This window comes from Somniosus microcephalus, chromosome 3 (assembly GCF_052327205.1).
Source record: "Somniosus microcephalus isolate GS21.2 chromosome 3, FLI_Smic_1.0, whole genome shotgun sequence".
Classification (NCBI taxonomy): domain Eukaryota; kingdom Metazoa; phylum Chordata; class Chondrichthyes; order Squaliformes; family Somniosidae; genus Somniosus; species Somniosus microcephalus.
This window is the reverse complement of record NC_140989.1, coordinates 289,456,593-289,470,686: the sequence shown is the minus strand read 5'-3', so window position 1 is coordinate 289,470,686 and position 14,094 is coordinate 289,456,593. Positions and strand designations below refer to the sequence as shown.

Below are 14,094 nucleotides of genomic sequence, written 5' to 3'. Positions count from 1 at the left end.
AGATGTTCAAAATCATGAAGGGCTTTTATAGAGTGAATGCGAAGCTGTTTCCAAGTGGCAGAAGGGTTGGTAACCAGAGGGCTCAGATTCAAGATAATTGGCAAAAGAGCCAGAGGTGAGATGAGGGGAAAAAATATGCAGTGAGATATTATGATCTGGATTACACTGTTGAAAGGGTGGTGGAAACAGAGTCAATAATAACTTTCAAAAGAGAATTGAATAAATACTTCGAAGGGGAGAATATTGTAGGGCTATGGGGAAAGAGCAGGGAAGAGTGGGACTAATTGGATAGCTATTTGAGAAAGCCGGCACAGGCACGACGGGGTGAATTGCCTCCTTGTCAATGTTCCCGTTAAGCTGTGTGGGCGAGCGGTCACGTAACGAGCCTGGAGGTCTGGCGCAGTAAACAAAACAAGCCGTGCAGGTGCTCACAACCTCATCAGGCCCACAGGAGTGGGCTGCTACGCGTGAGAGAATACAATGGAATAAAACACATTGGGTGACACTGTGGAATAACAAATGGGTTCGATTGGAATGTTGAATTTCGATTGGAATGGATGAAACACCGAGGAATCAGCAACTTAAATTGGGATCCCATCACTATATTGATCTGAAAGAGAGAAGAGAGAAATTAAAGTAAAGAAAGGAAGTAAGAAAAAGAATGATGGAATTCCTCTGTTTTTTTATACCCGCTCATCAATGCCGGGTAAAAAAAACAAAATAACTGGGTGAATTTAACCAAAAAGGGAGAGAAAATGCTGCTGAAACCCAGGATCGAACAACGCCCCATCAAACCGCCTGCTTAACCTTCTCTTCACTGGGGGAATTTTGATCGGTGAGCAATATTATTCTCCGATTTTCATTTTTTGTTAAATTAAGCCAGATCTGTCACTCGGAGTTAATATCCGTGTTCCCATTGCTGGATAATAAAATTGAGAGTTTTCTAATATTTTCTTGACAGATTTCCTGCTGAAAGCTTACAGTTTATCTGAAGCAAAGCTTGAGAATGAAGGAAATGACATCTGTGATATTAGGGTTGTGAATTTATTTTTAAAATATGTAGTTTTTTTGCAATTATTAAAAGTCACGTTCCAGTGTAAAAGTAACACACTCCACAACAGAACTGCACCGAAATTCATTCTACTCCTCTTTAATACTGAGCGGGTTTAGTTCTTATTCTGTATTTCCTTTCAAACAATGTAGTATTCCATGTTAAAATATATTTTCCATGCCATTTTGTGTTTATTTCTCACTGAGCTTTGTATTTTATTTAGTTACTAAGTCAAAGAAAATTAATTGACCCCGAGATATTATTCGAGTTTCAAATTAGAACAACAATCAAGGAATCTTTGTGCGCTGTAAGATTATGATTCATAGAAACATAGAAGATAGAAGCAGGAGTAGGCCAATCGGCCCCTCGAGCCTGCTCCGCCATTTAATGAGATCATGGCTGATTATCCAAATTCAGTACCCTGTCCCTGCTTTCTCCCCATTTCCCTTGATCCCTTTAGCCTTAAGAAATATATCTAACTCCTTCTTGAATATATTTAATGAATTGGCCTCAACTGCCTTCTGTGGTAAAGAATTCCACAGGTTCACCACTCTCTGGGTGAAGAAATTCCTCCTCATCTCAGTCCTAAACAGGGGAACAAAGAAATGGCAGACCAATTAAATACATATTTTGGTTCTGTCTTCACAAAGGAGGACACAAATAACCTCCCAGAGATGTCGGGGAACATAGGGTCTGATGAAAGGGAGGAACTGAAATAAATCAGTATTTGTAGGGAAATGGTGTTAGGGAAATTGACGGAATTGAAGGCCGATAAATCCCCAAGACCTGATAATCTACATCCTAGGGTACTTACGGAAGTGGCCCTAGAAAGAGTAGATGCATTGCTGATCATCTTCCAACATTCGATGGAATCTGGAACAGTACCCATGGATTGGAGGGTAGCTAATGTTACACCACTATTCAAAAAAGGGGGTAGAGAGAAAACAGGGAATTACAGACCGGTAAGCCTGACATCGGTAGTGGGGAAAATGCTAGAGTCCATTATAAAAGATGTAATAGCAGAGCACTTGGAAAACAGTGACAGGATCGGACAAAGTCAACATGGATTTACAAAAGGTAAATCATGCTTGACTAATCTACTGGAATTTTGAGGATGTAACTGGTAAAATAGATAAGGGAGAACCAGTGGATGTGGTGTATTTGGACTTTCAGAAGGCTTTCGATAAGGTCCCGCATAAGAGATTAGCGTGTAAAGTTAAGGCACATGGGATTGTGGGCAAGGTATTGACTTGGATAGAGAACTGGTTGGCAGACAGAAAGCAAAGAGTTGGAATAAACGGGTCTTTTTCCAAGTGGCAGGCAGTGACTAGTGGGGTACCGCAGCTATTCACAATATATATTAATGATGATCTAGACAAGGGAACCAGATGTAATATCTCCAAGTTTGCAGACGACACAAAGCTGGGTGGGCGTGTGTGCTGTGAGGAGGATGCCGAGAAACTCCAGGATGATTTGGACAGGTTGGGTGATTGGGCAGAAGCATGGCAGATGCACTATAACGTGGATAAATGCGAGGTTATCCACTTTGGTGTCAAAAACAGGAAGGCAGATTATCATCTGAATGGCAATAGATTGGGAGAAGGGGAAGTGCAACGAGACCTGGGTGTCCTTGTGCACCAGTCGCTGAAGGTAAGCATGCAGGTGCAGCAGGCGGATAAGAAGGCAAATGGTATGTTGGCCTTCGTAGCGAGAGTGTTTGAGTACAGGAACAAGGATGTCTTGCTGCAGTTGTACAGGGCCTTGGTGAGACCACACCCGGAGTATTGTTTGCAGTTTTGGTCGCCTTATCTGAGGAAGGATGTTCTTGCCATGGAAGGAGTTCAGCGAAGATTCACCAGGCTGATACCTGGGATGGCAGGAATGACATATGAGGAGTGATTGCATCGATTGGGCTTATACTCGCTGGAGTTTAGAAGAATGAGAGGGGATCTCATTGAAACTTATAAAATTGACAGGACTGGACAGACTAGATGCAGGAAGGATGTTCCCGATGGTCGGGGAGTCCAGAACCAGGGGTCACAGTCTAAGGATAAGGGGTAAGCCATTTAGGACAGAAATGAGGAGGAATTTCTTCACCCAGAGTGGTGTGAACCTGTGAAATTCTCTACCACAGAAGGCAGTAGAGGCCAATTCATTAAATATATTCAAGGAGGAGTTGGATATATTTCTTAAGGCTAAAGGGATCAAGGGGTATGGGGAGAAAGCAGGGACAGGGTACTGAATTTGGATGATCAGCCATGATCGCATTGAATGGCGGAGCAGGCTCGAGGGGCCGAATGGCCTACTCCTGCTCCTATCTTCTATGTTTCTATGTTTAAATGGCTTACCCCTTATCCTTAGACTGTGACCCCTGGTTCTGGACTCCCCCGCCAACAGGAACATCCTTCCTGCATCTAGTCTGATAAGTCCTGTTGGTCCCTTCTCATTCTTCTAAACTCCAGCAAATATATAAGCCCAATCGACCCAATCTCTCCTCAAACGTCATTCCAGTCATCCCAGGTATCAGTCTGGTGAATCTTCGCTGCACTCCCTCCATGGTAAGAACATCCTTCCTCAGAAAAGGCGACCAAAACTGCACACAATACTCAAGATGTGGTCTCTCCAAGGCCCTGTACAACTGCAGCAAGACATCCTTGCTCCTGTACTCGAATCCTCAGCTAAGAAGGCCAACATACCATTTGCCTTCTTAACCGCCTGCTGCACCTGCATGCTTACCTTCAGCGACTGGTGCACAAGGACACACAGGTCTCGTTGCACTTCCCCTTTTCCCAATCTATTGTCGTTCAGATAATAATCTGTCTTCCTGTTTTTGCCACCAAAGTGGATAACCTCGCATTTATCCATATTATACTGCATCTGCCATTATTCACATTATACTGCATTCTTTGATATTATTTTGACAGATTGACGCAGAGCTTGTCCTACAGGGCTGACAATGCTATGAGCACCTGCGTGGCCTGTTATGTTTACTGTGCAGCACCTCCAAGCTTGCTGCGAACTCTGTTCTTAAGACCCAATACCTATATGTCCCCTTCAGCACACCCTATAGGACAAATTCCAGAATATGTGCTTTTGTCCTTTTTGCCTATCTGAACAGGAAGCCAGCAGTTTGACTTCTAACTTTCTCCCTGGCTTAGGGTTAGCCAGTAGGGCTGCCAATTAAACTGATTACGGCCCCTGCCCCAAGGTGGGGGCCGCCGAGAAACTATCTTCTTCTGTTTTTCAAATGAATAAGATAATCCAGAACTAATAAGAACATAAGAAATAGGAGCAGGAGCAGGCCATTCGGTCCCTCGAGCCTGCTCCGCCATTTAATGAGATCATGGCTGATCCGATTTTGGCCTCAACTCCATTTTCCTGCACGCTTCCCATAACCCTCGACTCCCCTGTTGCTCAAAAATCTATCTCAATCTTGAATATATTCAATGACTCAGCTTCCACAGCTCTCTGGGGTAAAGAATTCCAAAGATTCACGACCCTCGAAGAGAAGAAATTCCTCCTCATCTGTGTCTTAAATGGGCGACCCCTTATCCTGAAACTGTGCCCCCTCATTCTAGATTCCCTGTCGAGGGGAAACATCCTCTCAGCATCTACCCTGTCCAAACCCTCAGAATCTTATATATTTCAATAAGATCACCTCTCATTCTTCTAAACTCCAATGCGTATAGGCCCAACCTGCTCAAGCTTTCCTCATAAGACATGCCTTCCATCCCAGGAATTAACCTAGTGAACCTTCTCTGAACTACCTCCAATGCAAGTATATCCCTCCTTAAATAAGGGGACCAAAACTGTATGCAGGACTCTAGGTGTGGTCTCACCAGCACCCTCTCCAGTTGTAGCAAGACATCCCTACTTTTATACTCTATCCCCCTTGAAATAAAGGCCAACATCCATTTGCCTACCTAATTACTTGCTGCACCTGCATGTTAGCTTTTTGTGTTTCATGTAAGAGGACACCCAAATCCCTCTGTACCACTGCATGCTGTAGTCTTTCTCCATTTAAAAAATATTTTTCTTCTATTCTTCCTACCAAAGTGGATAACTTCACGTTTTCTCACATTATACTCCATCTGCCAAATTCTTGCCCACTCACTTAACCTATCTATATCCCTTTGCAGACTCTTTATGTCCTCCTCACAACTTGCTTTCTCACCTATCTTTGTATCGTCCACAAATTTGGCTACAATACACTCGCTTCCTTCATTCAAGTCATTAATATAGATTGAAAATAGTTGAGGCCCCAGCACTGATCCCTGTGGTACCCCACTAGTTACAGATTGCCATCCTGAAAATTACCCATTTATCCCGACTCTCTGTTTTCTGTTAGTTAGCCAATCCTCTATCCAATCTAATATATTACCCCCAACACCATGAGCTCTTATCTTATGCAGTAACCTTTTATGTGGCACCTTATCGAATGCCTTTTGGAAATCCAAATACACTACATCTACTGGTTCCCCTTTATCCACCCTGCTCTTTACCTCCTCAAAGAATTCTAATAGATTTGTCAAACACAATGTCCCTTTCATAAAACCATGTTGACTCTGATTGTATTATGATTTTCTAAATGTACTGCTACTACTTCCTTAAAAATGGATTTGAGCATTTTGCCAATGACAGAAGTTAGGCTAACAGGCATATAGTTTCCTGCTTTCTGCCTCCCTTCTTATTTGAATATAAGGGCGTTACATTTGCGGTTTTCCAATCCGCAGGGACTTCTCCAGAGTCAAGGGAATTTTGGAAGATTACAACCAATGCATCCACTATCTCTGTAGCCACTTCTTTTAAGGATGCAGGTCATCAGGTCCAGGGGACTTGTCAGCCTTTAGTCCCATAAGTTTGCTTCAATGACTCACAGGAATTAAGCCAGAAATGTATAATCACCCAACCTCTTGCCTGGGATAAGTTAATGGTTCATAGAAACATAGAAGATGGGAGCAGGAGTAGGCCATTCGGCCCCTCTAGCCTGTTCTGCCATTTAATGAGATCATGACTGATCATCCAAATTCGGTACCCTGTCCCTGCTTTCTCCCCATATCCCTTTAGCCTTAAGAAATATATCTAACTCCTTGTTGAATATATTTAATAAGTTGGCCTCAATTACCTTCTGTGGTAGAGAATTCCACAGGTTCACCACTCTCTGGGTGAAGAAATTCCTCATCTCAGTCCTAAATGGCTTACCCCTTATCCTTAGACCCCTGGTTCTGGACTCCCCCGCCATTGGGAACATCCTTCCTGCATCAAGTCTGTCTAGTCCCGTTAGAATTTTATAAGTTTCAATAAGATCCCCTCTCATTCTTCTAAACTCTAGCGAATATAAGCCTAATCGACTCAATCTCTCTTCATACGTCATTCCTGCCATCCCAGGTATCAGTCTGGTGAATCTTCGCTGCACTCTCTCCATGGCAAGAACATCCTTCCTCAGATAAGGTGACAAAAGCTGCACAAAATACTCAAGGTGTGGTCTCTCCAAGGCCCTGTACAACTGCAGCAAGACATCCTTGCTCCTGTACTCGAATCCTCAGCTAAGAAGGCCAACATACCATTTGCCTTCTTAACCGCCTGCTGCACCTGCATGCTTACCTTCAGCGACTGGTGCACAAGGACACACAGGTCTCGTTGCACTTCCCCTTTTCCCAATCTATTGTCGTTCAGATAATGTCTTCCTGTTTTTGCCAACAAAGTGGATAACCTCACATTTATCCACATTACACTGCATCTGCCATGCATCTGTCCAATCACCCAACCTGTCCAAATCATACTGGAGTTTCTCTGTATCCTCCTCACAGCACACACGCCCACCCAGCTGTGTGTCATCTGCAAACTTGGAGATATTACATCTAGTTCCCTCGTCTAGATCATTAATATATATTGTGAATAGCTGGGGTCCTAGCACCGATCCCAGCGGTACCCCACTAGTCACTGTCTGCCACTCGGAAAAAGACCTGTTTATTCCAACTCTTTGCTTCCTGTCTGCCAACCAGTTCTCTATCCAAGTCAGTACCTTACCCCCAATCCCATGTGCTTTAACTTTGCACGCCAATCTCTTATGCGGGACCTTATCGAAAGCCTTCTGAAAGTCCAAATACACATCCACTGGTTCTCCCTTATCTATTCTACCAGTTACATCCTCAAAAAATTCCAGTAGATTAGTCAAGCATGATTTACCTTTTGTAAATCCATGTTGACTTTGTCCGATCCTGTCACTGTTTTCCAAATGCTCTGCTATTACATCTTTTATAATGGACTCTAGCATTTTCCCCACTATCGATGTCAGGCTTACCGGTCTATAATTCCCCATTTTCTCTCTACCACCTTTTTTAAATAGTGTGATTACATTAGCTACCCTTCAATCCATGGGAACTGTTCCAGAGTCTATAGGTTCTTATGGTCTCAGGCTGCAGTGAAATGTAAGTAGCACCACTCCATAAACTAGTTTGCCTGGCTCAATGTACATCTTCCAGCCCTCCTGGTCAGAGCATTTAAGCCCTTGAGAGTAAAATTTAAAGGTAACGGTTTAATATAACTCATCCAAGATCCTTGCATGACAGAATCGGTAGATAAAGGAGAAGTTAGGAAAAAAAAGTGGATACATAGGAAAAAAATGCAATACACTTAGCTTTTTGATCTGTCTCTGTGTAATAATTCATCTGTACCAAAATCCAAATGTCACTATTTTCCTACCCACCTGGACCCTTTTATATATGCATGTGATAAAGCCTTTTGAAATTAAAAATTCTACTTTCTTCAAATAATAGCAGATAACAAATTCTGAGGCATTCAAATGTACTATAGAAAAAATAATGGAATTTGCCTGATTAGGCAGCTGGGAACAGAACAGCAAAGATCATGGAAGCATCAAGAAAGTAGAAATACTAAAAGGGCCAAGACGCCAAGGTTGGATATGAAAATTGAACAGAACATTAATCTACCATTACTATGGTTATTCGGTTGCATAGTAAATGATAGTCCTACATGAAATGAGTTTAGAGCAATATCAACCCAGTTCTTATACACACTGGTCCACAATACAAACCTTCCAACCAACGTTCCCTGTAGGCTGCGTGGCCTGTTTCTTTTAGTGCGCGGTCCCTTTAAATTTCCGCGCATGCGCGGTATTTACAATGGAGAAGCCGGTAAGCGGCCTGTGCAGGACCTTTCCCATTGCTGCGCAGCCTAGAGGAAATATTGCTTCCAACAAATGACTGCAAATCAGCATTCTCGCAAGAACTACTGGTGTAGAAAATGGAAAAAATTCACACTGGCACTGTTGGACGTTTTGAGGTTGAGGGCAAGGCACGTAGCTGGAATGAAAATAGAGCTTATAATGTTACATGCAAACAGTGGATGCTTGACATGGCGGGGGGGGGGGGGGGGGGGAAAAGAGGGGGAGGTCGAAAAAAAAGAGCAAAAGGATGGTGTTCCAATAACCAATAACAAACATCCCCTGCTTTCAGCACAAAAAACATTAAACGATTTTAATAACTATTAAAATCAGCCCTAGCATAAAATGTTCGGCTAATGACTAAGTAAGTAGAAGTGAGGATTTATACCCTGATTAAGTGTACATTGGGAACCAAGGGCTCATGGTCATTCTTGTTTTAGTCCTAGAAATAATTTAAATTTTACCTTTAGTTTTGTTTCTGTACCTTGGCTTTTAGTCTTAATTTATTTATACAGTCGTCTTTAGAAATTTAGTTCTAGCTTTAATCAAGATTTAGTTCCCAAATTTGGGTCATATTTGTTCTTAGTCTTGTAAAAATGATCAGAAAATGTAGTTTGTGCTCCCTATATTTTTGTTAGGCATTTCAGGATTTCCAACCCTCCAAAAATCACACGACTTACAAGAAATTCTGAGAAATAATAAACTAGTGCTCAAGTGAAAACCAAGAATTTTTTTGTCTGCTTCAATTTTCAATATCTATTCCAACAGTTTTGGACTTCTTTTTGTCATAGAAACAATTTTAGTTCTAGTCTAGTCTCTCCCCCAATTTTTAGTCTTTCTTTAGTTCTAATTTTAATTTAGCTGATGAAATTACAACATTTGTCAACTATTCCGAGTGAACTAAAACACTGCTCAAATTTGTCGAAAGTGCATCTTATACGCCTCTGCTTGGTCTGAAAAAGCCCACAACCGGACAGAATTAATCTGGATTAACTGCAGCTCCGGAGGCATTCAGCTCCAAGATAAATGCAGGTCAGTAGAACTCCCAATTAGTCCGGAATGCACTGTATGATGAGCAAGACTATAAGGTGTGAAGCGCATTTAAGAATAGCTAACTGGCCTGAATCATGAACTACCGATGGTGTGACCAGATGCATGTATAATCAGCTTATTAATGTGCAGCAATAAAAACAGAAAATGCTGGAAATACTCAGCAGGTCAGACAGCATCTGTAGAGAAAGAAACAGTGTTAACGTTTCAGGTCGATGACCCTTCATCAGAACTGGAAAAAGTTGGAGATGTAACAGGTTTTTAAGCAAGTGTAAGGGCAGGGAGAGGGGAGGAAAAAACAAAAGGGAAGGTCTGTGACAGGATGGAAGGCAGGAGAGATTAAGAGACCAAAGGGGTGATGGTGCAAGGCAAAAGGAGATGGTAATGGGACAAGTTAAGAAACAAAAGATATGTCAATGGCAATGGCAGAATGGTTGACAGCTGCCATGTGAGAGAGAAAAAAATGATGGGGGCAGAGGTTATGGTCTGAAATTGTTGAACTCCACGTCGAGTCCAGAAGGCTATAAAGTACCTAATCGAAAGAGGAGGTGCTGTTCCTCAAGCTTACGTTGAGCTTCATTGGAACAGTGTAAGAGGCCAAGGACAGAGAGGTCAGAGTGGGAGTGGAGCGGAGAATTAAAGTGACAGGCGACCAGAAGCTCGGAGTCACCCTTCAGTCCGTAAAATTTCCAGTATTTTGCTTTTGTATTAATGTGCAGCTATTGTATTCTTCAGTGTTCTAAGTAGGACATCACATTATTAGCAAACTACAGCCACCCTCCCTAAATTTTAAAAGAATCCTATGAAAAAGTTCAATATTGGCAACAGTAATTAAAATAAAATGGCTCAGGAGAAAAAAAAGATGTATTTGTCTTTATTGGACGGAGTATTAATCAGGAAATAGTTGAGGCTTGTAATAAGGGAACAACTATAATTATGGGGGATTTTAACTATCATATTAACTGGACAAATCAAACTGGGCAGAGCAGCCTTGAGGATGAGTTCATTGAGTGCATTAGGGATGGGTTTCTTGAGCAGTATGTAACTGAACCGACCAGGGGGCAAGCAACCTTAGATTTGGTCCTGTGTAATGAGACAGGATTAATTAAAAATGTCCTAGTAAAGGATCCCCTTGGAATGAGTGACCATAACATGGTTGAATTCCATATTCAAGTAGAGGGTGAGAAGGTTGGATCTCAAACAAGCGTGCTGAGCTTGAATAAAGGAGACTATGAAGGTATGAGAGCGGAATTGATTAGAGTGGACTGGGAAAATAGATTAAAGGGTAAGACGGTACATGATCAGTGGTGTACATTTAAGGAGTTATTTTACAACTTAAAAAAAATATATATTCCACTGAGGAAAAAAGGGTGTAAAAGAAAAGATAGCCATCCGTGGCTAAGTAAAGTAATCAAGGATAGTATCCGACTAAAAACAAGGGCATATAAGGTAGCCAAATCTAGTGGGAAGATAGAAGATTGGGAAGTCTTTAAAAGACAGCAAAAAATAACTAAAAGATTGATTAAGGGAAGATAGATAATGAAAGTAAATTAGCAAAAAATATAAAAACGGATAGCAAAAGTTTCTATAGTTATATAAAAAGAAAAAGGGTGGCTAAAGTAAATGTTGGTCCCTTAGAGGATGAGACTGGGAAATTAATGGTGGGAAACATGGAGATGGCAATAACGCTGAACCAATATTTTGTATCAGTCTTTACGGTAGAGGACACCAAAAATATCCCAACACTGGACAAACAGGGGGCGAGGAGCTAAATACGATTAAAATCACTAAGGAAGTGGCACTTGGTAAAATAATGGGACTTAAGCCGGATAAATCCCCTGGACCTGATGGCTTATATCCTAGGGTCTTGAGGGAAGTGGCGGTAGGGATTGTGGATGCATTGGTAATAATTTTCCAAAACTCCCTGGACTCAGCAACGGTCCCGGCAGATTGGAAAACTGCTAATGTAACACCCTTATATAAAAAGGGTGGTAGGCAGAAGGCTGGAAACTATAGACCTGTTAGCCTAACATCTGTGGTTGGTAAAATGTTAGAGTCCATTATTAAGGAGACAGTAACAGGACATTTGGATAAACATAATTTAATAGGACAAACTCTGCATGGTTTCATGAAGGGGAAGTCATGTTTGACAAATTTGCTCGAGTTCTTTGAGGAAGTAACATACAGGGTGGATAAAGGAGAACCAGTGGACGTAGTGTATTTAGACTTCCAAAAGGCATTTGACAAGGTGCCACACAAAAGATTATTGCTCAAGATAAAAAATCACGGGATTGGGGGTAATATTCTGGCGTGGGTGGAGAATTGGCTTTCTAACAGAAAGCAGAGAGTTGGGATAAATGGTTCATTCTCAGACTGGCAATCAGTAACTAGTGGTGTTCCGCAGGGGTCAGTGCTGGGACCCCAACTCTTTACAATCTATATTAACGATTTGGAGGAGGGGACCGAGTGTAACATATCAAAGTTTGCAGATGATACAAAGATGGGAGGGAAAGTAGTGAGTGAGGAGGACATAAAAAACCTGCAAAGTGACATAGACAGGCTAAGTAAGTGGGCAGAGATTTGGCAGATGGAATACAATACTGGAAAGTGTGCGGTTATGCACTTTGGCAGGAAAAATCATAGAGCAAGTTATTATCTTAATGGCAAGAAACTGGAAAGTACTGTAGTACAAAGGGATCTGGGGGTCCTGGTGCACGAAACTCAAAAAGTTAGTATGTAGGTGCAGCAAGTGATCAAGAAGGCCAATGGAATGTTGGCTTTTATTGCTAGGGGGATAGAATATAAAAACAGAGAGGTATTGCTGCAGTTATACAAGGTATTGGTGAGACCGCACCTGGAATACTGCATACAGTTTTGGTGTCCATACTTAAGACATACTTGCTCTCGAGTCAGTACAAAGAAGGTTCACTCGGTTAATCCCGGGAATGAGGGGATGGTCATATGAGGAGAGGTTGAGTCGATTGGGACTCTACTCATTGGAGTTCAGAAGAATGAGAGGCGATCTTATTGAAACATATAAGATTGTGAAGGGGCTTGATCAGGTGGATGCGGTGAGGATGTTCCCAATGATGGGTGAAACTAGAACTAGGGGGCATAATCTTAAAATAAGGGGCTGCTCTTTCAAAACTGAGATGAGGAGAAACTTCTTCACTCAGAGGGTGGTAGGTTTGTGGAATTTGCTGCCCCAGAAAGCTGTGGAAGCTACATCATTAAATAAATTTAAAACAGAAATAGATAGTTTCCTAGAAGTAAAGGGAATTAAGGGTTACGGGGAGCAGGCAGGAAATTGGACATGAGTCTAGGTTCGGAATGGTCATGGCCCTGTGAGTAGTGGAGCGGGCCCAGGGGCCGTGTAGCCTGGTTCTATTCCTACTTCTTGTGTTCTAATTCTGTGTTAGATTTCAGGAGGTGGTTTTATTCCTGTTCCTGGCTGGGGTGGAGATCGCCTTTACAGAAGGTAAGTACTGTAGAAAATATAGGGACAGAGTGATCTCCTGGAAGAGTTTCGATCGCCTAGATGGGTCGGAGAGGAATTTCCCAGATTTTTTCTCCCAAATTGGCCATTGGGTTTTTTATCTGGTTTTTCGCCTCTCCCGGGAGATCACATGGGTTCGGGTGGGATGGAGAGTGATAGAAGATTTGAGGTTAGGATCAGATCAGCCATGATCTTATTGAATGGTGGAGCAGGCTCGAGGGGCTGATTGGCCTACTCCTGCTCCTATTTCTTATGGCCTACTCCTGCTCCTATTTCTTATGTTCTTATGTTGGTTCCCACAAGGGATCGGGACTTTTAAACATCAGGTAGAATTAATTCTGCATTACATTCAAAAAACATTATTTCACAATATTAAATGCAACCTACATTAAAGTCCACTAATGGCACTACTTATATTAACTATGTTGTTGCACTCATTCTATGCAAGTGATAAGATAAAATCAGGGGCCAGAATATATCCTTCTCAGTATTCAAGAGTCAAACATCTGATGCACTGGTATTTGAAAAATGCTCCCAATCACTATCCAATAACTCCTGCTGGAAAGTGCACGCATGAACATCAATTAAGGGCAGTGTTGGGTTCAGCTAACGTACCCGTGGTCAAATAACCTACCAATACTCACGCTCTAGGCTCACTTGGGCAAGATCCTGGAGGGCATCTGCCACCCATGGAGCTGTCTCAGAATGAGTCACTGCTTTCCAGAGAGGAGAGGGAGAGAAAAGGAACAAAATGGGAACAGTAGAAAATGTATTATGCTGCTCAGAAGTCTCATGAGTGGTTAAGGCTCCCTGTTCTAAGGTTCCCAGTCTCAGCGTATTGGTAAACCAGGGGATCATAATCAACCATGACAATTAACAAATCTTAAGAGTGTTAGCATAGATACTATGGGCTGGATTTTCATTGAGTCGGGAATACAACTTTCGGGGTTGTAGTCCTGCCTCCATCGAGTTCTAGCCAACCCACGCGATTTTGACTTGATTGACCTTGTTGAGCCCACCCAGCGGGCTCAGTAGGCCAATTAAGGGCCACCCGGCAACAGGTGACATCACAGATTGATATTTCATCTGTCAAGAACGTAAGAAATAGGAGCAGGAGTAGGCCAATCGGCCCCTCGAGCCTGCTCCACCATTCAATAAGATCATGGCTGATCTGATCCTAACCTCAAATCTACTATCACTCTACATCCCTCCAAGTTAATTCCTTCCTCTCAGGCTGATTTAGAGATCTCCCCGGAACAAAGCTGAATGCTGCAATTTTTGACAGTTCGCAGCCATTCTGCTTTCTGTGCC

General features: G+C 42.2%; 1 protein-coding gene across 6 annotated transcripts in view; it reads right to left on the bottom strand.

The window, feature by feature from the left end:
• Positions 1-14,094, bottom strand: part of LOC147122047 (mesoderm induction early response protein 1-like) — a 75,706-nt gene that overhangs the window by 54,930 nt on the left and 6,682 nt on the right. Inside the window, exon 1 of one of the 6 annotated variants that reach the window (XM_085982736.1) lies at positions 13,428-13,479. The exons of the other annotated variants lie outside the window; for them this stretch is intronic. The gene's annotated coding sequence lies outside the window, so the exon portion shown is untranslated. Of the gene's footprint in view, positions 1-13,427; positions 13,480-14,094 lie in introns of those variants that run through there. 6 annotated transcript variants of the gene reach the window in all.